At 55.9% G+C, this 21,170-nt stretch overlaps 1 long non-coding RNA gene across 10 annotated transcripts; it reads right to left on the bottom strand.

Annotated features, from left to right (window-relative positions):
• Positions 1-908: 908 nt before the first annotated feature.
• Positions 909-12,377, bottom strand: LOC123329527. 10 transcript variants are annotated; one of them, XR_006545118.2, is made up of 7 exons: positions 12,263-12,377; positions 10,840-11,467; positions 10,706-10,752; positions 9,323-9,630; positions 4,127-4,249; positions 3,278-3,405; positions 909-1,459 (listed from the first exon to the last, which is right to left on the bottom strand). It is a non-coding gene; the product is annotated as an uncharacterized LOC123329527 (long non-coding RNA). The 10 variants fall into 10 exon arrangements; XR_006545117.2 differs by lacking the exon at positions 12,263-12,377 and adding an exon at positions 11,742-12,190; XR_006545120.2 differs by lacking the exons at positions 10,706-10,752; positions 10,840-11,467; positions 12,263-12,377 and having other exon boundaries at positions 3,278-3,452; positions 9,323-9,802.
• Between the last annotated feature and the right edge of the window lie 8,793 nt (positions 12,378-21,170).

Genomic DNA, 21,170 nt, shown 5'->3' with positions numbered 1-21,170 from the left:
TACCTCTCGGTCATTGCCCCAAGGTCAGAGCTCCAAGTAACGGCCCAGGGCAGCCCTGGGAACCCTCCCACTATGCTGGTGAGAGGCTTGGTTCACCGTTGCCAGCCTCAGGAAAAGTCAGCCTAAGATGGGCTTTTGAAACCCATGGATCTTTTTTTCATTATTATTGCAGCAAAATATACATAACACAAGTGACAGTCGCTCAGTCGTGTCCAACTCTTTGCGACCCATGGACTATACAGTCCATGGAATTCTCCAGGCCAGAATACTGGAGTGGGTAGCCATTCCCTTCTCCAGGGGATCTTCCCAACCCAGGGATCGAACCCAGGTCTCCCCCATTGCAGGTGGATTCTTTACCAGCTGAGCCACAAGGGAAGCCCACATAACACAAACTGTACTATTTTAACCATGTCTAAGTATCCATCTTAATGGCATTAAGTATATTCACATTGTTACTTTAAAAAGGCTATCCACATTGCTGTGCAGCCCTCATCATATCGTCCTCCAGAAACTTTCCATCTCTGTCCCCATGAAGCACTAACTCCTCAGCCCCACCTTGTCCCGTCCCTGGCCCCCGTCATCCCGCTTTCTGTCTCCGTGAACAAGACTACATTGGGTCCCTTATGTAAGTGGGATCCTACAGCATTTGGCCTTTTGTGACCGGCTTATCTCACTGAGCATACTGCCCTCAAGGTTCATCCAGGCTGTAGCATCTGCCAGAACTTCTTTTTTAAAGACTGAATATTAATATCTTCTAGTGTGTGTGGATCCCTGTTACTCATCCGCTCATTGGTCTGTGTGTGGACCCTCTTTGCTTATCCATTCATTGGCCTGTGGGTAAATAGGTTGTCTCCGCCTTTGGGCCATTGTGAATAACGACGCTGTGAACAGGTGCACAGACATTTGATCGAGTCTCTGCTTTTAATGATTTTGGGTGTAAACTCAGAAAGGGGGTCTGTAGATCTACATTTAGTTTTTTTAAGAATTCCCATACTGTTTTCCACAGTGAAGCCAAGGGATATGGAGGGCTTCATAGACAGAACAGCTCTCCTGGATCCTCACAGGAGGGGAGGGGGACTGTCCCCTGCCCGGCCGGGCTCAGCTGGTCAGAGGTCATCTGTAGGGATGAGGACCGTGAGCATGGACTTGGCATCACACAGATCCTGGTGCACAGCTCTGCCACTTGGAACCAGGAGCTCCGTGGAGCTGGTTCTCCGACCTTGCACAGCTCTGGGAGATTTAAGCGAGCCAGTGTGTGCAGGGGCCCAGCCGGCTCCCTCACTGCCGAGGACCAGAACTGTTGCTGATTTTGTTGAATCTCCTTCAAAATTCAGCCAGCCAGACAAAACCAATACTCACAAATCAGGTTAACAATAAACCGACCACATGGGACACCTCTGAGGGCATATAAACCAAGTCATGGGATATGAGGCCACTGTCTCCAGAGACATCTCCAGCTCTGAGAACCAAGAAGAAGGAAAGGCTGTGGCAGGATACAGGTCCTCAAATCAAACATGAAATCCTAACCTTTGCCGGGCAGCTGTGTGACACAGCACACTGGCCTGGAGTTTCAGGGGGTTCAAACCTGGTTGAGCACTTCTAGGTGTCAGTCGTTGAGCTTTTCTCCTCCTCTGTACATGCGTGCATGCCAAGTCACTTCAATCATGTCTGATTCTTTGCGCCCTACGGACTGTATGTAGCCTTCCAGGCTCCTCTGTCCATGGGATTTCCCAGGCAAGAAGACTGGCATTGGTTGCCATTTCCTTCTCCAGGGGATCTTCCCGACCCAGAGATCAAACCCAGGTCTCCTGTGGTTCCCATGCTGCAGGTGGATTCTTTACCACTGAGCCACTGGAGAAGCCCCATTCTCTGTAAACTGGGGCCTAATAGTAGCCACCTAAGGGGCCATCATCAGAGAAGGCAATGGCAACCCCACTCCAGTACTCTTGCCTGGAAAACCCCATGGATGGAGAAGTCTGGTGGGCCGCAGTCCATGGGGTCGCGAACAGTCGGACATGACTGAGCGACTTCACTTTCACTTTTCTCTTTCATGCATTGGGGGAAGAAAATGGCAACCCACTCCAGTGTTCTTGCCTGGAGAATTCCGGGGACAGTGGAGATTGGTGGGCTGCCATCTAGGTGGCTGCACAGAGTTGGGCACAATTGAAGCGACTTAGCAGCAGCAGCAGCAAGGGGCCGTCATGAAGGTTAAATGAGGAGATGCAAGTGACTGATGAGCTTGAAGCCCACCTCTGCATCAGGGCTTAAGCCCTGGGCCTGGTATGACCCCGTCTGGCCTTTCCAGGCTCCTAGCTGACCCCATTCCCCCTAGTGCCTCAGCCCCAAGGCATCAGGCCTTCTGTGATGACCTCCGAACATCTCTAGCATCTTCACTCACCTACTCTGCCTCCTTGGCTCTCCCCAATTTGACCCCCACTCTTCTCACATGTGAACTAGTCTCCCCAGCCTCCACACCTTCACTTACTGTAACAAGTCCGATTGTGTCTCCTCCCCACTAAAGGTACCCCCTGGTACCTTGAATGTGACCTTATTGGGAAGTAGGGTCTTTGCAGATGATGGGTTACAGTCCATGGGGCCACAGAGAGTCTGACACGATGGAACCACTGAGCACACACATGCACAGACGGAATAAGGAGGACCCTATAAGGTGGATTCAGAGAAGGCAATGGCACCCTACTCCAGTACTCTTGCCTGGAAAATCCCATGGATGGAGGAGCCTGGTAGGCTGCAGTCCATGAGGTTGCTAGGAGTCGGACACGACTGAGTGACTTCATTTTCACTTTTCACTTTCATGCATTGGAGAAGGAAACGGCAACCCACTCCAGTATTCTTTCCTGGAGAATCCCAGGGATGGGGGAGCCTGGTAGGCTGCCGTCTATGGGGTCGCAGAGAATCGGACACGACTGAAGCGACTTAGCAGCAGCAGCAGCATAAGGTGGATTTGTCCTTATAAGGGGGATTCGGACACAGGCACACACGGAGGAAAGAGAGGGTGGACTAACGGCTCCAAGGCAGGAACACCAAGGGCCGCTGGCAGCGGGCAGGAGCCAGGAGGAGGCAAGGAAGGATCATTTCCCAGAGCCTTCAGAGGGAACACAGTCAACATTTGATTTCACACAATCAGTTTCTGTTGCCCTAAGCCACCTGGTTTGTGGTATTTTGAGGTATTTGAGGTGAGCAGCTCCCTTACTCAGTCCCCTCCATAGCATCACCACCCCCCAATATGTCCCTCTTCCAGGCTAGTTCCAAAACCTACCCCTTCCTCCAAGAAGCCTCCCCTGAGCATCTTCACTCCTCCTCCTCCGTTGCTGTTTCTGCAAGTGACTGCCCCCCACAGTGCTTTGTTTGCAGCGTCTTCCTCTAGAGTGAAATGCAGTCGGAGACCTGTTTGAAGGGTTTCAGAATAGGCTTCCTTTCTGGAAGAGGTGACCCTGAACAGGGATTTGACGGATGAGTAAGAGTTTACTAATTGGAGAAACGACAGCTGTGTGCCAGTCGCTGAGTACACTTACTTAGCCGTGTAGTCATCCTACCAGCATACTGAGTGACTTCTGCGCTGACTTGTTCACCAGAGTGTGGCCCCAGAAGCAGGACAGCACCTCATTTATCTCTGGCTGCACTGACCCTCGCTCTCCAGGAGCTCCTAGCAGCCCTGGGTCGGCCTGAGTTCATGCTCAGCCCAGGGATGTGACTTGGTGGGGGGCCTTGGGATGGGCACATTTGGCAAGAGGAAGGGAGGGCAGATGGTTTCCCAGCTGGCACTAGTGGTAAAGAATCCACCTGCCAGTGCAGGAGATGTAAGAGATGTAGGTTCAATCCATGGGTTGGGAAGATCCCTGTAGGAAGAAATGGCAACCCACTCCAGTATTCTTGCCTGGAGAATCCCATGGACAGAGGAGCCTGGTGGGCTACAGTCCCTAGGGTCGCAAAGAGTTGAACACGACTGAAGAGACTTAGCACACAGGGAAGGCAGAGGGACTCAGAGCTTCCTGGGGAAGCAAAAACAGGAACCCTCATATCAGCTGGGGCATCAGTCCTGATTCCAAACCCAGGCTCTGCCACTTTCCAACTGAGTGAGCTGGCGGCTCTAAGGCCTGCTTCTTACCTATGAAATGAGGATATCTGGCCAAGGTCGTCATTCATTGGTGAAAACCTTCTGCAGTAAAGAGCACCAGCCACCAGGGGACGCCGGTCCCTGCTGCATCAGGAGAGACTGGAGACTGGAGAGCTATGGGGGTGGAAACCGCAACAGTTCTGGTTTGGGGGTGGGGAGGGGATGGGAGGCTGGAAACTGGTTTGGAGTCAGGCGGTCACTGCGCTGCCCTAGGCCCGTCCCCCTTGCCACATGTGGACAGGTCCCAGTTGAGCTCTGGGGTGCCGCTGGCCTCAGGACCAGGCCCTGCGCACAGTGCTGGGGGAGACCAGGGTCTGCCTCCGGGAGGTCCCCGTCCAGGCCATCATCTCCCAGGGCCACAGGCCGCGGGCTCTGATGGTAACAACACCTCATGCTCTGCAGAGCTGCCCACGTGCAGACACACGCCTAACTCACCACAGCCGCCCGGCAGCCCGTGGGGGCAGTTATTCTCGCGTGTAACTGTGAGGAACCGAGACACAGAGAGGTGTGGGAGCTTGCTTGAGATCGCGCAGTAAGGGGCAGAGCTGGGGTGAGCGCACAGGTGGTGTGGCAGCACCCACACGCTCACCATCCTGCCTTATGCCCCGTGCGAGCGGCCCAGCTTCGAGGACAGGTGCTGATGATGGGCAAGGAGGTGAGGAGGACAGGAAAGGCGTTCCATCAGAGGGAACCGCATGAATGGAGGCCCAGAGGCATGAAAAAGTGGGCAGAGGCACAGGGCGTTCAGAATTGCTGCCCCAGGGGGAGGCTCTGGAGGGGCGTGCAGAGGCTGCTAGTCACGGAGAACCGCTGGCGGGCTGAACACAAGGGGGTGAATAGGCCAGGGCTGGGCTTGGAACCTTTCTGTGGCCTAGGGCTGGAAAGGGCTGGAGGGGGCCAGAGGGGAGACAGGAGGACCAGTGAAAAGGCCAGTGCCATCCAGGTCAGGGGCAGAGAAGCCTCTGGACCCTCCAGCTGCCGTCGGCAGGCTCCTTGGTCAGGCCTCTCTTGGTGACCAGCGACAGAGGTCGGCCAAGGGCAACTTAGTGAGAGACCGCAGGGGGACCTCCAGGGGCAGCAGGCAGCGGCCCTGGGAACGAGATCAGGGCGCAGAATGCGTGGGGACCCTCTCGTCTGTGGATCCCGGCCTCTCCTCCCCAGCAGGAGCTGCGGCTCCTCCAGGGGGCCGGCTGTCAACTCCACCAGGCACCATCTCTCCTCAGTTAGTGCAGGAAGTCAGCTGGGTGGTTTGTGCAGGATCCAGAATCCATCTTCTTTTCAAGGTAAAAAAAAAAAACAAAAACTGCCAGAGCAGCAGGCAAGCGGAAGCCAAAGAATAAATAATGGTCTTTCGTCATCTGAGCCACAGATGGAGAGGGAAGGGGGCGGTCTCCACATGAGGCCCCCACCTCACCAGAGCCAAGGGCACCAGCTGGGGGGACAGGGCGGGACAGAGGGCAGACTCCCAGGTGCCAGGGTGAGGGAGGGGCTCCCCTTGCTGGGCCCAAGCCGAGGCCTGCTCTGACCCAGCACCCCAGTATCTCCAAACTGTCAATGGTTAGGCCTGCACACGGGTCCCCACTCGGCCGTCAGGGGGCGGAGTATCCGTTTGCTAGGAGAGTGCAGCTCCAGGTGGGTGGGGAGCGGGACCCTGGTCTGGATTTCACAGGCCGCCCCGCCCTGGCCACCCGCTTCCTGCACAGGAACCCAGGAGAGCGTCTCAGGACCCAGACGGTGCGCCTGGGGCTGAGCGGTGGGCCCTGGGGGGGGCTGCTGCCATTGTCAGCGCTGACAGGGGTGGGGCCCCGGGGCCAGGGGAGGGCGGCCGTGCAGGGAGCGCTGCGTGTGGGGAGGCTGTGGGAGGCCAGGTGAGAACCTGGGGTGCCCCGGGCCTCCCCAGATGAACTTGGCCTGGGAAGGGCCTGGCAGCCGGGAGCTGGACTCCTGTGGCCCTACTGTGTGCAGCCCACGTCCGCCAGGCTTCACGGGCCCCCACCTGCCTCATTCCGCCTCGTTCCCAGACGTTCCTGGAAAGGGAGGAGGAAGGGAGGCAGTGGGGTGGGCCGGGAGCTGCCTGTTCTCCGAGTTCCACTGGGAAGACCCGGAAACTGGGGCAGGAGGAGGGCGGGAGGGCAGGAGAGGCCCCCATGCAGAAGAAGAGGAGGAGAGCAGGAGGGGCTGGGGAGGGGCTGGGGAGGGGAGGGGGAGGAGCTGGGAAGGAGAGCAGGGGGAGGGGCAGGGAAGGAAAGCAGGGGGAAGGGCTGGGGGAGGGGCTGGGGAGGAGAGCAGGGGGAGGGGTTGGGGAGGGACTGGGGTGGAGAGCAGGAGGAGGGGCCGGGGAAGGGCTGGGGGAGGGGCTGGGGAAGGACTGGGGCGGGGCTGGGGAGGAGAGCATGGGGAGGGGCTGAGGGAAGGGCTAGGGAGGAGAGCAGGGGGGAGGGCTGGGGAGGGGAGCAGGGGGAGGGGCTGGGGGAGGGGTGAGAGGAACTGGGGAGGGGCTGGGGGAGGGGTGAGAGGAACTGGGGAGGGGCTGGGGGAGGGGCTGGGGAGGGGCTGGGGAGGGGGCTGCAGATGGGAAGGAGAAGGACTGGGGAGGAGATGGGGAGGGGCTGGGGGAGGGGCTGGGGAGGGGCTGGGGAGGGGGCTGCAGATGGGAAGGAGAAGGACTGGGGAGGAGATGGGGAGGGGCTGGGGAGGAGTTGGGGAGGGGAAGGGGGAGGAGAAGGCGGAGGGGAAGGGAGAAGGGAAGGGGGTCTGCACCCGGGGCTCTGCCTGCTCAGACCCCGCATTGGGGGGGCGGCCCCAGCTTCTTCACAGGTCCCTCATCCCTCCTGGAGCAGGGCTGCTCCTGGACTGGAGTCACTCCCAGTCCCCCTGTGGAGCCTCCAACCCCTCACAGTGTTACCCCATCTGGCTGAGGAGGCAACTGCGGCTCCAGGGGAGTACCCTGGGGGGGCACACCCCTTGTCACCCACCCCCTGTCCAGGTGAGGCACCCACATTTCTGGGCCCAGGGTCACACTGGGCCTCAGAGTCACTCGCTGGGGCTTGGGAGGAGCCTCCAGGGACAGCAGGAGGGAGGTCCTGGCCGTGGCGGGCAAAATGGGAAATGACACTGCCCTGTGTGTCTGTGTGTCTGTGTGTGTCTGTGTGTGCATGTGTGTGTGTGCGCACACACATGTGTATGTGTATACATGTGTGTACATGTGCACATGGGTGTATGTGTATACATGTACGCATGTGCGTTTGTGTACATGTGCGTGCACATGTGTGGACCTGTGTGTGTTTGTGTACATGTGTGTTTGTGTACATGTGTGGGGGGGGTGTACGAGTGTGTGTGGCAGGGTGGGGAGGTGGGGCAGGGACCCTCCTGGCTCAATCCCACCTTCTGTCTGCCAGTTCTTTCCACACACACACTGACCCACTCCCACCTCAAAAAACAGACTCCAGCCCACGTTCTGGGTCCCCTGATCATCACCCCAAGGGCCCCTCCCCAGGACCCTGGCTTCACACTGGCCTGGGGCTCCCACCCATGCTGCCCAAATGAGGCTTGTAGTGGGTTGAAGAGTGTGCCCCCACAATTCATGATTACCCAGAACCGCAGCGTGTGACTGTATGTGGAAATAGCCTTGGCAGATGTCAGTGGTTAGGGTGAGGTCAGATCGGGTGGGGCCGGAGCTGGATCCAGGGACTGGTGTCCTTGTAAGAAGAGGAGGGACAGAGACCCGGGAGGAGGCCACGTGAGGACAGAGGCAGAGACTCGAGTGAGATGGCCTCAGCTACACGACATGGGGAGCCACCAGAGCAGGGAGGGGCAGGGAGGACCGTGCCCTGGAAGCTTCCGGAGAGAACTGGGTCCTGCTGGCACCTTGATTTCAGATTCCTGCCTCCAAAGGATGAATTTCTGGGTTTTCAAGTCTATGGCAGGCATTCGTTCAGCAGCCCCAGGACAGACACAGGGCTCATCCCTCTCCCATCTCCTCAGCCCTGGTACTCTGGCCAGGGGGACGGATCTGGGTAGTGGGGCGCCCAGGAGACCCCCACTCAGACCTCCAACTGTGGGTGGCAGACCAGGACCCACCTGCCCTCTCTGAACCCCGGCGCTCCATTCAAGCCACACCCCGTCGCCTCTGGGCTCCTGCGCTCAGAGATGAGCCCAGCGGGTGTGGAGACCTCTGCGTGGCCACGTGGCTCAAGGTCTCCCCCATGGCGATGCCCTCCCCCACTCCGCCCTGAACACTGAGATTCAGGGAGGGGAGGGCTGCTCGGGGTGCTCCCCTAATTAACCCTGCTGGGATGTCTGCTTCCCAGAGAACCTGGGCTGGATACTGCATTGTTACCCCCATATTACAGACCCCAAAACTGAGGCTCAGACAGGGGGAGCGGCATGCCCAGCCCCCAGAGCCGCCCTCTCCCTCTCCCTGGGCTGGGCAGGCGGGGAGTGAGAGCAAGAGGTCTTTGCCCCCAGCCCGGCTCACCCCCATCCAAGCAGCTCCAAGGCTCCCACCCCCGCAGGCAGCTCCCCCAGCTGCTCCTGGTTGCCATGGTGTCGGAGGAGGAGCAGATTCCTGAACCGCATCCAGAACTTCACCCCAGCCCCTCCTTCCTCACTCCCTTCTCCAACATCAAAGCCTCCTTCTTTCAGCTGAGGCCTGGCTACTTCCTCCCCAAGCAGCCAGGGAGCACAGGAGGTCAAGGAGGCAGAGGGTCCCGGAAGTGAGTCACAGGACTCCGGCCCAGCCCCTTCCCGGAGCAAGGGCTCCAGACCCCCACCCCCAACCTCCCCACTGGACTGGCCTGACTCCCCATCACCGCTCACAGGGAAGAGTCCTGGGCAGTTTGCAGGCCAGGCGGGCTCCTTACAGCCTCTGTGCCTGCAGTTCCCTCCGCCTGCAATGGCCTTCCTCGTCCTGGCTTCCCTGAGGCCAGAGGCTCCCGCTGCCTCCCACACCCGCCTTCATCACAGCCATTCCCTTGTTGCACTTGGACCCCACGCTCCCATGGGAATGGGAGGTCTTAGGGATACAAACTTCCATGTCGGCCTTTTCCTGAACCTCCAGCCCCTGGGCCAGGCAGATGCTCAGTGAAGACACAAGGTGGGAAAGGAGGGAGGGAGTCAGGAAAGAGAGAGGGGAGACGGAGAGGTGTACGTCCTTCAGGCCACGCTCCCACGTTCACACAGACTCACCCAGGCAGGCTGCTCCTGCTCACCGTTGCCCCTCACACTTGCCAGCACAGATCTCACCCCTCTGTGGCCAACGACAGCTTCCTCCCTGGTCCCGGCTCACTGGGCTCTGTTCCCTGAGGGTCCAGAGTGGAATCAACAGGTGATAGACTGTCACCATGGTTGGATGGCATCACTGACTCGATGGACCTGAGTCTGAGCAAGCTCTGGGAGTTGGTGATGGACAGGGCTGCAGGCCATGGGGTTGCGAAGAGTCTGACACGACTGAGCCACGGAATGGAGCTGAGACCGCCGCTGGGTTCAGGAGGCTTCTGTAAACGCACACATTCATCAACACCTCGAGACTTGAAGCACAAGCAGGCCTGCTACTTCCAAGCCCATCATAGGTCACAGGTGGGCTTAAGGTGGGAAAAGGGAGTTAAAGATGGGTATTTATCACGGTCTGAGCCAGGTGTTAATACCCAGTGCCTCTCAGCCCTCACAACCACCCTGGCAGTTAGTTTGAGGAGTTACAGATGAAGAGATCAAGGGTCAGGGAGGCAAGGTCACTGGCCACGAGCAGACTCTGCGCCAGCCACCTGGAGAGGAGGAGCAGGTTCTGCCCAGAAGCCCTCAGCCGTGGGGCCGGCCAGCTGGGGCACAGGCAGCGCTGAGAGGGACACGCGGGCCAAGGCAAAGGGTGTTATGTGTGCACCTCAGAGCCCCTCTTGCAAGCTGGACCCATCTCAAGTGGGGAGCAGAACTGGTCAGACCCATCGGTCTCCCCAGACTTTCCACTGAAGACAAGTAGGTCCAGCAGAGGTCGCCTCTGAAGACAGAACTGGAACCAGGGTTGGGAGGAAAGGACAGTGCGTAGCACTCACTTTGCACAGTTCTGTGACTATCTGAATTTTACCAAGAATGTCATTATTATTACTGAAAAGAAAAAGTGAAAGTGTTAGTCACTCAGTCATGTCCAACCCTTTGCGACCTCATGGACTGTAGTCTGCAGGCTCCTCTGTCCATGGGATTCTCCAGGCAAGAATACTGAAGTGGGTCGCTATTCCCTTCTCTAGGGGATCTTCCCCACCCAGGGATTGAACCCAGGTTTCCTGCACTGCAGGCAGATTCTTTACTGTCTGAGCCACCAGGGATGAGAAGAAAATGAACATCCGATGACCCCGAGGTGCTTCTGCACCTTGAGACAGTCATGGCAAAGCACCAGAGAGGCTGCCTTCCCCCGGCCCTCCACCTCCTGTGGAAGCGCATCCCGCAAGCTAGGCCCCAGACCCAAAGGTGGCCATGCATTCATTCCTTCCATCGTTCATTCTTTCACGACTCTGTGTTAGGTCCGTGCCCCCCAAAAGTCGCTGGTCTAATGGGGAGACAAACACAAGGACCACACACCATAGAATAAGGCAACTGGTTCTGATGAATGTGGTGCAGGAGTGTGCCTGTGGGAGCAAACAGGGAGGGCTTCAGAGAGGAGACAGCTTTGAGTGGACACCTCTCACAGGATCAGAGATCTTGAGCATGAGGACCTGGGCTCTGGGCCGGCCAGAGCGGAACTCCAGCAGAGCTCGCCCCCTTCCTTCAGCCTCCACACACTCCTGGCCGCCTGCACCTTCTGCCTCATCTGTTTGGAGCCAGCTCACTGGGGAGTTTCCATACCCGCAGGCCTGTGTCTGCTACCAATTAGGAGGCAAGGTAATTACACCGTGATTACAGACATGCTCTTCCACTTCTTAATGAGCTATATGGGCTTAGGCAGAAAGGTCTCTGCTGTCTGAAACTCAGGGACCACGCAAAGCTGCAAGGCCTGTGTGCTAGCCCAGGGGAGTGGTTTTCCAACTGCTTTCAACCCCCCTGAAACAGATGAAACCGATGAAAACCAAGCTATTTGGGTTGGGGTGAGGGTGTTGAAGGGGGCTCAGGGAGAAGGATCCAAGTTCCCCTTTGCTCTGTAGCTGTGGATCCTGGGGAGACGGGGGCTGGGACTGGTCCTGGGGGTGGGATCAGGGTGGCCAGGACGGGGGAGAGTGCTGGGGAGAGAGTCCACCGCCCATGTCTCCCAACTGGCACACACAAGGACTTCAGGATCTTCAGAACTGTGTGCCCATGCCCATGTGTCTGGCCCAGTTAGCTCATCTTTCACAGCAAGCAGTGATTCTATACAAATAGAAATAGAAATATGACCTTGAAAGATGTCATAAAGGACTTCAACCTTATAATAACTCCACAGTTTCCTTTCTTAAATTTAGAGGGATGTTTAAGGGAAAATATCTCTTCTATAGAAGGAATATTTATATGAATTCAGCAATTCTATGAACTCCCTTTTCTTTTTCTTCTGTTCAAGTCAAGTAAAATTAGATTAAAAATAGAATCCAAGATATGAGTCTTCTGGTTTTATAAAATCATTTCCACCCATCTGTCCCTTACTCACCCTTCTGGTTTTTGTGTATTTGTGGAGTTGTTCAAAATGATGTTCATCTAATGTTAATGGGTCTTTTTTTTTTTTTTGGCCCCACGCAGCACTCAGGGTACTAGCTCCCTGACAAGGGGTCAAAGCCAGGCCTGCTGCAGTGGAAATAAGGAGTCTTAAGCACTGGACCCCCAAGGAAGTCCCTTCTAATGGTTATTTTCAGCTGGCTGGATTTGGGTTGGTTTTTTATTTCTGTTTTGGGAATTTACAGCATGTTTTGAATTCTTTATAATGAACAGGTGTCACTTATTTTTTAATGTGACTTTTTTTTCCTTAAAAAGAGAGATGGGAAGGAAACTTATCAGCCAGAATTAGTAGTGGAAACTGAATACTGAGATGACGAGATGATGGATGATTGCTATTTCTCCCCTTTAATTTCTAAAAGAAAACAACTTACTTTTAAAATAGGGAAAAAAGAAATCATGGGCACTGTGAAACAAGACCAGTGGCAGACCACTTGGCAATGATCTCTTCATATTTACCGAACAACTTGATGCCAGGTTCCAACGTTTGCTGCTGCTGCTGCTAAGTCACTTCAGTCGTGTCCGACTCTGTGTGACCCCGTAGACGGCAGCCCACCAGGCTCCCCCGTCCCTGGGATTCTCCAAGCAAGAACACTGGAGTGGGTTGCCATTTCCTTCTCCAATGCATGAAAGTGAAAAGTGAAAGTGAAGTCGCTCAGTCGTGTCCGACCCTCAGCGACCCCATGGATTGCAGCCTACACTGTCTCTTTATTTAGGTTTTTGGTTACTCGGTAAAACGCCCTCATACACTCTCCTTGCAATTATATATGCCGCCACTAGTTGGCAGTAGGCATATCAGTATTCTGGAAGGTGTGTGTTTTGTCTGTGTCTCAGGTAAGAAGGCATCTATTACAGTTCGACTTTTTTGAGAATTTCTTTACAATTGATAGCCCAATTGAGGCCACTCAATTTCTTGTCTTCCTCAAATAAATACTTCAGACACAAGTCAAGTTCAGTTCAGTTCAGTTCAGTCGCTCAGTCGTGTCCAACTCAGTGACCCCATGAATCGCAGCACGCCAGGCCTCCCTGTCCATCACCAACTCCTGGAGTTTACTCAAACCCATGTCCATCGAGTGGGTGATGCCATCCAGCCATCTCATCCTCTGTCGTCCCCTTCTCCTCTTGCCCCCAATCCCTCCCAGCATCAGGGTCTTTTCCAATGAGTCAACTCTTCGCATGAGGCGGCCAAAGTGTTGGAGTTTCAGCTTTAGCATCAGTCCTTCCAATGAACACCCAGGACTGATCTCCTTTAGGATGGACTGGTTGGCTCTCCTTGCAGTCCCAGGGAGTCTCAGACACAAGTCAAACAAGTGATTAAAACAAGCAAACGTGACGCCTATTACACATGAGACAGGGTAGCCTCCAGGTAAAGCACCCAGCTCTGGAAGCAGACAGATCTCATTCCAAACCCTGGATTCATCACTCACTGGCTTCATCATCTTAGTCAAAGTACCTCAGCTCTTTTGGCCTCAGCATCCTCATTTAAATGCTGGGAATTTAACAAGCCCACATCACAGGATTGTTGTAGGAGTTGAGTGATGTGGTGTAAGCAAAGGATTCAGGAAATAGTTCTTATTACTCCTGCTGTAAGTCCATCTAGAAAACTCCTGCTCAGCCTTGAGGACCCAGCTGAAACCCCTCCTCCTCAGTGAAGCCTCTGTTAACCTCCTGGCAGCAATTAGTTGCTGGCTCCTCTAATCCTATATCCTAATCCTTAACTTTAGGGGGCCAGTTTTTTCTTTATATCTCTTGAGGGTATGTTATCAGGTGAGTGAAAATGTAAGATTTTACATCTTAATCTTGGGTCATGGAATAACCCGAGGACTTGGACTCTAGAGCCTGCGTTCTAGTCCCGGCCTCCCTGACCTAGGGCTGTGACCTCGAGTTCCCTCTGTAAGCAGTTGTTTCTCCATCTACAAAACATCTCCTGGGGGTTCTGAGGCTTGGATGAGGTAATCAATATGGAAAGATTTGGAGACAGAAAAACTGCTGTACACATGGTGATTGTCAATGTCCAAGTAAGGGCCGTGGGGTCAGAGCCTTGTCAATTATTCTGAACAAACAAACAGCAACACACACACATCACATATATACACACACATTCGCACAACACACACATACATACAACACACGCATTGCATATATGCACACAGCACACATGCACACAACGCACACGTCACATGTATATGCACATAGTACACACACACATACACGCATGCACGCACACAGAGGCATGAGCAGGTCTCTTAAGCCAAAGCAACTTGAACTGCCCTTGGAAGCTGCCCAAACCAACCTTAAGCACAAGCCGTCCACGCCCAGTGTTTGGTGCTGGCTTGAGGGCTAGCCAGGCTCCGCTAGGTTGTCTTTTTTGAACCACACGTGGTTATCATCACCTCGTATGTCAGCGTTTAGTGCTTGCTTCCACCCCAAGACTTAAAGGAAGCCTTTACAGAGCTCAACAGGTGAGCGACGGGAAACAAGGAACCTTCCACCGAGGCTGCCTAAGCGGGGCTGGAAGGACACACGCTGGTCCGCCGCCTGCGGTCCAGAGTGACAGGGGGACCCTCTGTCCATCTCTCCCTCCCTCCCTCTGTCTTTCTCCCTCCTTCTCCTTCCCTCTCTCTCCATCTCTGTCTCTCTCCGTCTGTCTGTCTCTCCTCTCTCTCTGCACCCGCGCCTGCAAGAGCTGGAAAGCCAGGTGACCAGCCAGGGCCCTGCCGCTGTCCCTCGTGAGCGGAGCTGCTCAGCACCCAGGCTGGCTGTGCACTTAACAGACACTGCCTGAGCACCTACTGTGTGTCAGCCCTGCTCGGCCCTGGGGGCACAGACTGGATGCTCAGGGTGGTGGAGGCCTGAGGAAGCAATGGAAAAGAAACAGATGTGGGGACCTCCCTGGTGATCCAGTGGCTGGGACTCCGTGCTCCCCATGCAGGGGGCTCAGGTTTGATCCTACGACCCAACACAGCCAAATAAATAAACATTAAAGAAAAAAAATGTGTGGGCTGCCCTCTCCGGCCAGGCACTGTGGTGTTGCTCTCAACATTGGACTTAATTCCTGCACCAGCCTGTGAGGCATTTAAAGGTAAGAGGCAAAGTGTTAGTCGCTCAGTCATGTCCAGCTCTTTGTGACCCGCCAAAACTGTGGCCTGCCAAGCTCCTCTGTCCCTGGAATTCTCCAGGTGAGAATATTGGAGTGAGTTGCCATTCCCTTCTCCAGGGAATTCTTCCCGATCCAGGGATGGAACCCAGGTCTCCTGATTACAGGCCAATTCTTTACCATCTGAGCCACCAGGGAAGCCCAAGAGGTATTTACTTACTTAAATAGGTTCCACCAAATCTACCAGCTTAAGATACAAACAAAGCTATTTTAATATTCAAATTATTCTCTCACCAGCACCTCCCACACCAACAGCCTGTCTGTCTTTGTAGCTGTCTGTCTTTCTCCATCTTTGCCTCTGTCATTGTCTCCCCGTCCAATCCAGCAATCCCACTTCTGGGTCAAAAGAAGTGAAAGCCGAGTCTCAAAGCTACAGGCACCCCTGTGCTCACAGCAGCATTATCCACAGACACCCAAAGGTGAGACAACACGAATGCCCATGGTTCACAGAAGGGGGCCACACTGAGGAATATTACTCAGCCTTTAAAAGCAGGGGAATGCTGGCACTGGACGAACCTTGAGGTCACTATGCTCAGTGAGATGCGTCAGTCACCCGAGGACTGACACTTGGGATGCAACTTACGTGAGGCCCCTAGAGCAGACAAATTCACGGAGTCGGGAAGGAGTATGCGGGTGCTGGGAGCTGTGGGGGTGGAGAGCCAGTGTTTAATGAAGACAGAGCTTCAGTGTGGGAAGACGGAAGAGTTCTGGAGGTGCAGGCTGCTGACTGCTGCACGAGGTGAGTGCACTCAGCGCTGCGGAGCTGTGCGCTTAAAATGGCGAAAATGGCAAATTCTATGTCATTTGTATTTTACCACAATTAAAGCAACAACAGCCATGGTGGTCTCTGTCGGTGTGGAGCGTCTGTGGGCATGGGTGTGGGAAGAGGCCCCTGAGGAGTTCTGGACGGTTCCAAGTGATCTAGCCCTGGGGTCTTCCATCACAGCCTTATCTCCTAACTGAGTCACAGTTATCTCAGGGTCCCCAGCCCGTGTGTGTTGACTGACTGACCGACTGACTGGTTGCATAGTGCACTCCCCGCCTGGCAGCCTCCGGAAGAGTCCAGACCCTGGGCAGCTCTGCAACCCAGGCCCCCTGCCAAGACGGAAGTGCCAAACAATAGCCCTCAAGAGGCCTCCCTGCAGCCAGCCGGATTTGCACCTCCATGGATAATGCAGGCTTCCTCCGAAGGAAGTGATACCCGAGGGAGGGGAGCGAGGGAGGGGAGCACAGCTTCCGCTGGAGCGAGCTGGAGAGGGGCCCGGAAGGACAGGCAGGAGGGTGGGGAATCGTGGATGCCCACTACCCCTGGCCCTGAGCACCAACAGGCCGCAGAGGGCAGCTCCTCCCCAGGGCACTAAGGACACCCTCGTCCTGTGAAGCGCTGACTTTTTTGAGACTGGAGGTCAGAGTCAGCACAGGAGGGTCGGGGGACGTGCTCAGCCCCCCATTGAGGGCTGTGTGGCCCCACGGCCCCAGCTGCACCCTCTCTCCCCTTGAAGGGGACAGGCGTCACCCTGCGATCACTGTGCATCTAGGCGCTGCCACCCCAAATCGCCCAGACCCAGGGCTGCCCTCTTGCACCTCTTCCTTCTCTACGGCGAAAACAGACAAAAATAAACAGAGACAGAAAAGGAAACAGCCATAAATCCCAAGGTGGGGTGGCTGACGGAGGTGATTACTCCCCTGCCTCCCCTCCTCTCAGCGTTCTGAATCAATTGAGAGCCTGAGTCAGGAGGCAGAGAGGGACCGACTCTGTTGTTGGAAAGCAGAAGTTCTGACTCAGAACCAGATGGGTCCCTATGTTCCAGGTAACCACCCGGGAAGGAGCCAGGAGTCCTGTTGCCTGGAGGGGCAGAAGCGGGGTGGGTTCACACCCCAAGAGTGGAGTTGCCGGCCTCCATGGACCCCTCGGAGGGGAGAGGCTGCCTGGGTAACAGGTGCAAGAAAGGAGCTGGAGCGTTCGGGGGCCTGAGGTCTGGAGGGGGGCTGGGGCAGGAAGAGGGGGTCACTGAGCTGGCAGGGAACTGCTGGGCATGCTGGGGGGTCAGGAGACATGCACCAACGGAGGGAGAAGGTGCCTCGGTGAGGTCAAGGGGTGCTGACAGAGGGGAGGCCGGCCCGGCCCACAGCAACCTAGTGACCGACGGTGGCTGTGGCCAGAAGCTCAGGACAGGGTGACCTTCCCTCCGCCCTTCACTACCACTGGGGGCCTCCCAAGAGGGCGCCCAGCAGAGAGCCTTCACCTTCTGCCTGGAGGAAGAAAAAGGGGAGAGGTCAGGAAGGGGAGCTGAGAGAGGGCAGGGGGCGAGGAAGGGAGGAGGGAGACAGCTGGGAATTTACAAAGGAAGGGGAACAGTTGGAGCAGGGAGAGGGTGGGGCTGGAGCCCCTGCACAGATGCCCCCCCCACCCCCCTGCACAGCTGCCTGGAGATGCACCCTCACCCCCCACCCCCCAGGAGCGCGCCTTCTGTGCAGAGAGACAGGCAGAGGAGAGGCAGGGCAGGCAGATCCGTGCTTGGCGGACCCTGGGGTGGGGGGTGGGGGGGCTGCTGCTGGGGGAGGGGGACACTGAACCCCTCCCTCCTGCAGGTGTGGACCAGCCCTCTTGCTTCCCGCCCTGCCCCCTCCCCATCCATGGTGATGGTGGTGGTTTAGTCGCTAAGTCGTGTCTGTAGCCTGCCAGGCTCCTCTGTCCGTGGGATTCTCCAGGTGTCAGATCATTGTCCCCACATGCAGGGGGCTGAAGTGTGTCTCCCCACAGATACGTTCAAGTCCTAACCACCCCCCAGTCCCCGTGAACGTGGAAAAAGCCTGTGTCTGTTAAGGATCTTGAGATGGTCCTGTATTTAGGGTGATACTTCGATCCAGCGATGGGTGTCCCTGTGGGAAGAGGCAGGATGCAGAGCCAGAGGGAGGAAGACCTGTGAAGACGGGGAAGAGGCTAGGGTGACGCAGGCCAGGAGCCCACCCTGGAGCCTGAGTCCCGAGCCCGAGCGTGCTGCGCACACTTGGTCTCGGATTCTGGCCTCCAGGTCAGTGGCAGGACACAGTTCTCAGGGTTCGTTACAGCAGCTTTGAGGATGGATACTCCTGGACTCCCAGGCCCATTCCTGTCACCAGGCTGCGAACAAGTGACAGAATGCAGGTGTCCCTGACCCTGCTTTCAGCTCCCTTCCTTGCACCCTGCACAGGACAGAAGCTGGCCCAGGCTGGTGCAGCTGCAGCCAAGCCAGCCGTGAGCTGGACTGCCCCAGCTTCCTTGCCTCTGCAGACCTGCCCACCTTGAGGGGAAGCAATCTTGGTGAAAGTGCTGTCTGCGGTCGGTCGCGGTCAGAGCCAGGAGGAAGTGGGGAGATGACCCGGGCCTCGCAGCCCTGCAGGGAGTGTCTCTTTGCACCTAAACCCACAACCACACTTCTCCCAACAGAGGGGAACTTGCTGCCTTGCCCCCGGGCTCACTATGACTGGTCCCAGTGTCATCTCCAAGGCTAGGCTTTTCGGAGCAGGTTCCCATGGACATAGGAGCCAGGTGGGCTACAGTTTCATAGGGTTGCACAGAGTTGGACACGACTGAAGCAACTGAACACGCACAAAGAGAAAACAATCCTTCCTGGGTGTCTCCCTCTGTCCTGCTTCCAGCAAGTTCTGAGTGCTGAGTGAGAACCTTTCAATCCCTGGGCTTGGACTTGGCCGTGGGCTCCCCACTACTGGGTCCTGGGTTCCAGGAGGCTCTGGTTGGCTGCCCCACCCACTCTTGGTGCCCGGAGGTGGTCCTCACCAGACCCTCTTCCAGTTCCACTCCCAAGAACCTTCCCCACCCTTGCCCCTGGTCTGTCTCTGGGTCAGGTGCGGCGGCCAAGGGGAGGGATGTGGACATGTGCAGGCCCTTGGGCTCCAACTTCAGGGTCATTCTCGACCCCCTGCTCCAGACCTTGCTATCCGATCAGTCTCCATGTGCTGTGGAAGGGACCCATGGGTGCTTCTCAGGTTTGGGTTTTGTCTGCTTGGGGGCCATGTTTCCAGCAGATGGGGTGACAGGTCATGCACACAGAAGCAGGGTTCGCTTTTCCCACGTTCTCTCACCTGTGTTTGCACAAGGAACCTACTGGGCCCTGGGAGGCTGTACCTTCCCCCAACCTCTGTCTCATCTCGCTCTGGCAGCTCAAGCAGGACTCAGGCTTGGAGAAGGGTGAAGGGGGAGACCACCAAGTACGGCCTGGGCTGGTCTGTGGGCTCCAGGAGAGCCACTTGTGAAGGGATAGGCGACCTGATGCAGAGCAAATGACTGCTGCGGGGCATCGTGTCCACAGTGCCATCCAGCTGACTCCCACCCTAGCATTCTCTCTCCATCCCCTTAGAGTGTGTGCTACAGCCTCGGGGTCTGCCAGGCTGGACTTCAGCATTCCCAGACAGCTGGACCCTCCATCCGCAGCAGCACGTGGTTCAGGAAGTCCTCCCAACGCACCAGAGAACTTCAGAGGTGCGTTTGTTCCAGTACATCAGTCAGGTTGCTTTGACCCCTTAGTGACGGTCAAGGGCTCACAGTCTAGAGCAGGGAGGGCTTGCCTCAGCTCCTTCTTCCCTTTCCTTCCAGCTGGATGAGTCTGGGGATTTAACACCTCTTAGCACCCTTTCTCATCTTTAAAAAGAAAATAATTGTGGTTCCTCCTCCTAAGTCCATTGCCAAGAGTGAGATAATACATGTGAAGGGCCTCTTGGAGTTCCCAGAACATGCTATATATTCTGTAGGAAAATGATTATTGTTGTTAGAATGAAGGGCAGGCCTATGGAGCCCCAGAAGTTTGAATATATTGGGGCCTTTGATTCAAATATACAGATTTTTTTCACCTCCGTGGAAAGTAGATGAAAGTAGGGGATTGATGGGCTTGAAAATGGAATCTTGGAGATAAACTAACTGGACTGATATTTTTGTATGGCGAATCCCCGCCCTTGTGGATGACACAAAATCCCATCACTAAAACCTACCTTGCCCATCAGTGCAAATCTCATCCCTGTTGCTTCCTCCTCTTCTGTCACTCTGGGACAGTAAATGCACACTTTCAAGGGATTTCACAGGCACCCACTGTTTATTCTTGTGCCGCTGAAATGTCACCTCTGCTTTGTGCAGAAGTTCCCTGGACGTGAGCACCGAGATGGGGCAGCATGTGGAGGGTTTGGCCTCCCAGGTGGTCCGCTCTCTGGGCTGGCAAATTCCAGCCTGGCTTCCTCTGCTGTTGTCACGGAGTTGCGGTTGCCATGGCGTCTGTGTGTGCAGGAGACAACTCTGCACCCGCCAGCTTCTGGAACACTCATCCTGAGCCTTGAATCAGGTGGTGGGAAGTCTGTGTGCAGAGAAAAAGAAGGAGGTGTGGCGTGTGGGAGGGAGTCGATCTGGGCCCTGCACCTGTGTTAGTGGAGCTGCGGAAGGAGGGGCGATGCCTCTGAACCGGGAGAGACGCATGGAGGCGGAGGCCGCACTGGGCAGGGGGGCTGCAAGGCACGCTGTGAGCTTCCGCTGCACAGGCCGGTGGGGCTGGGGAGCCAGGCCAAGGCCCCCTCTCTGGCTTCTGCGGTTCTCTGCTGCTCCTGCCTTGACAGCCACTTCTGACTACTGTCCCAAAGTCACTCTAAGTGCAGCCCAGGAATTAAATACCAGTGATTTAACATGTCAGAGAAGGCAATGGCAGCCCACTCCAGTCCTCTTGCCTGGAAAATCCCATGGGTGGAGGAGCCTGGTAGGCTGCAGTCCATGGGGTTGGGAAGAGTCGAACACGACTGAGCAACTTCCCTTTCCCTTTTCACTTTCATGCATTGGAGAAGGCCATGGCAACCCACTCCAGTGTTCTTGCCTGGAGAATTCCAGGGACGGGGGAGCCCGGTGGGCTACCGTCTATGGGGTTGCACAGAGTCGGACACGACTGAAGCAACTTAGCAGCAGCAGCAGCAGATTGAACATGTGCCCCTAATAAATAGATGGAGAAACATTTAACGAGCTGCCTGCGATGCTCTTGTCTCCGAGTTTTACCCAGCTGGCTTGTTCTCAATATTCTGGACTTTGCTCAAAAGACTTATTTGAGAGAAGGCTTTCCTGACCGCTGATCGGTCCCCACCAGAGTCCTTTGCCATTTCTTATAGCACTTTGTAGTATCTGAAACCATCTGCATAAGCTCCAGTAGCGCCTGTGTAGCATGTGTGTGGATATCTCCA

The sequence above is a fragment of the Bubalus bubalis genome, chromosome 15 (assembly GCF_019923935.1).
Source record: "Bubalus bubalis isolate 160015118507 breed Murrah chromosome 15, NDDB_SH_1, whole genome shotgun sequence".
NCBI lineage: Eukaryota > Metazoa > Chordata > Mammalia > Artiodactyla > Bovidae > Bubalus > Bubalus bubalis.
The sequence above is the reverse complement of the archived record's forward strand: the minus strand, read 5'-3'. Positions and strand labels throughout refer to the sequence as shown.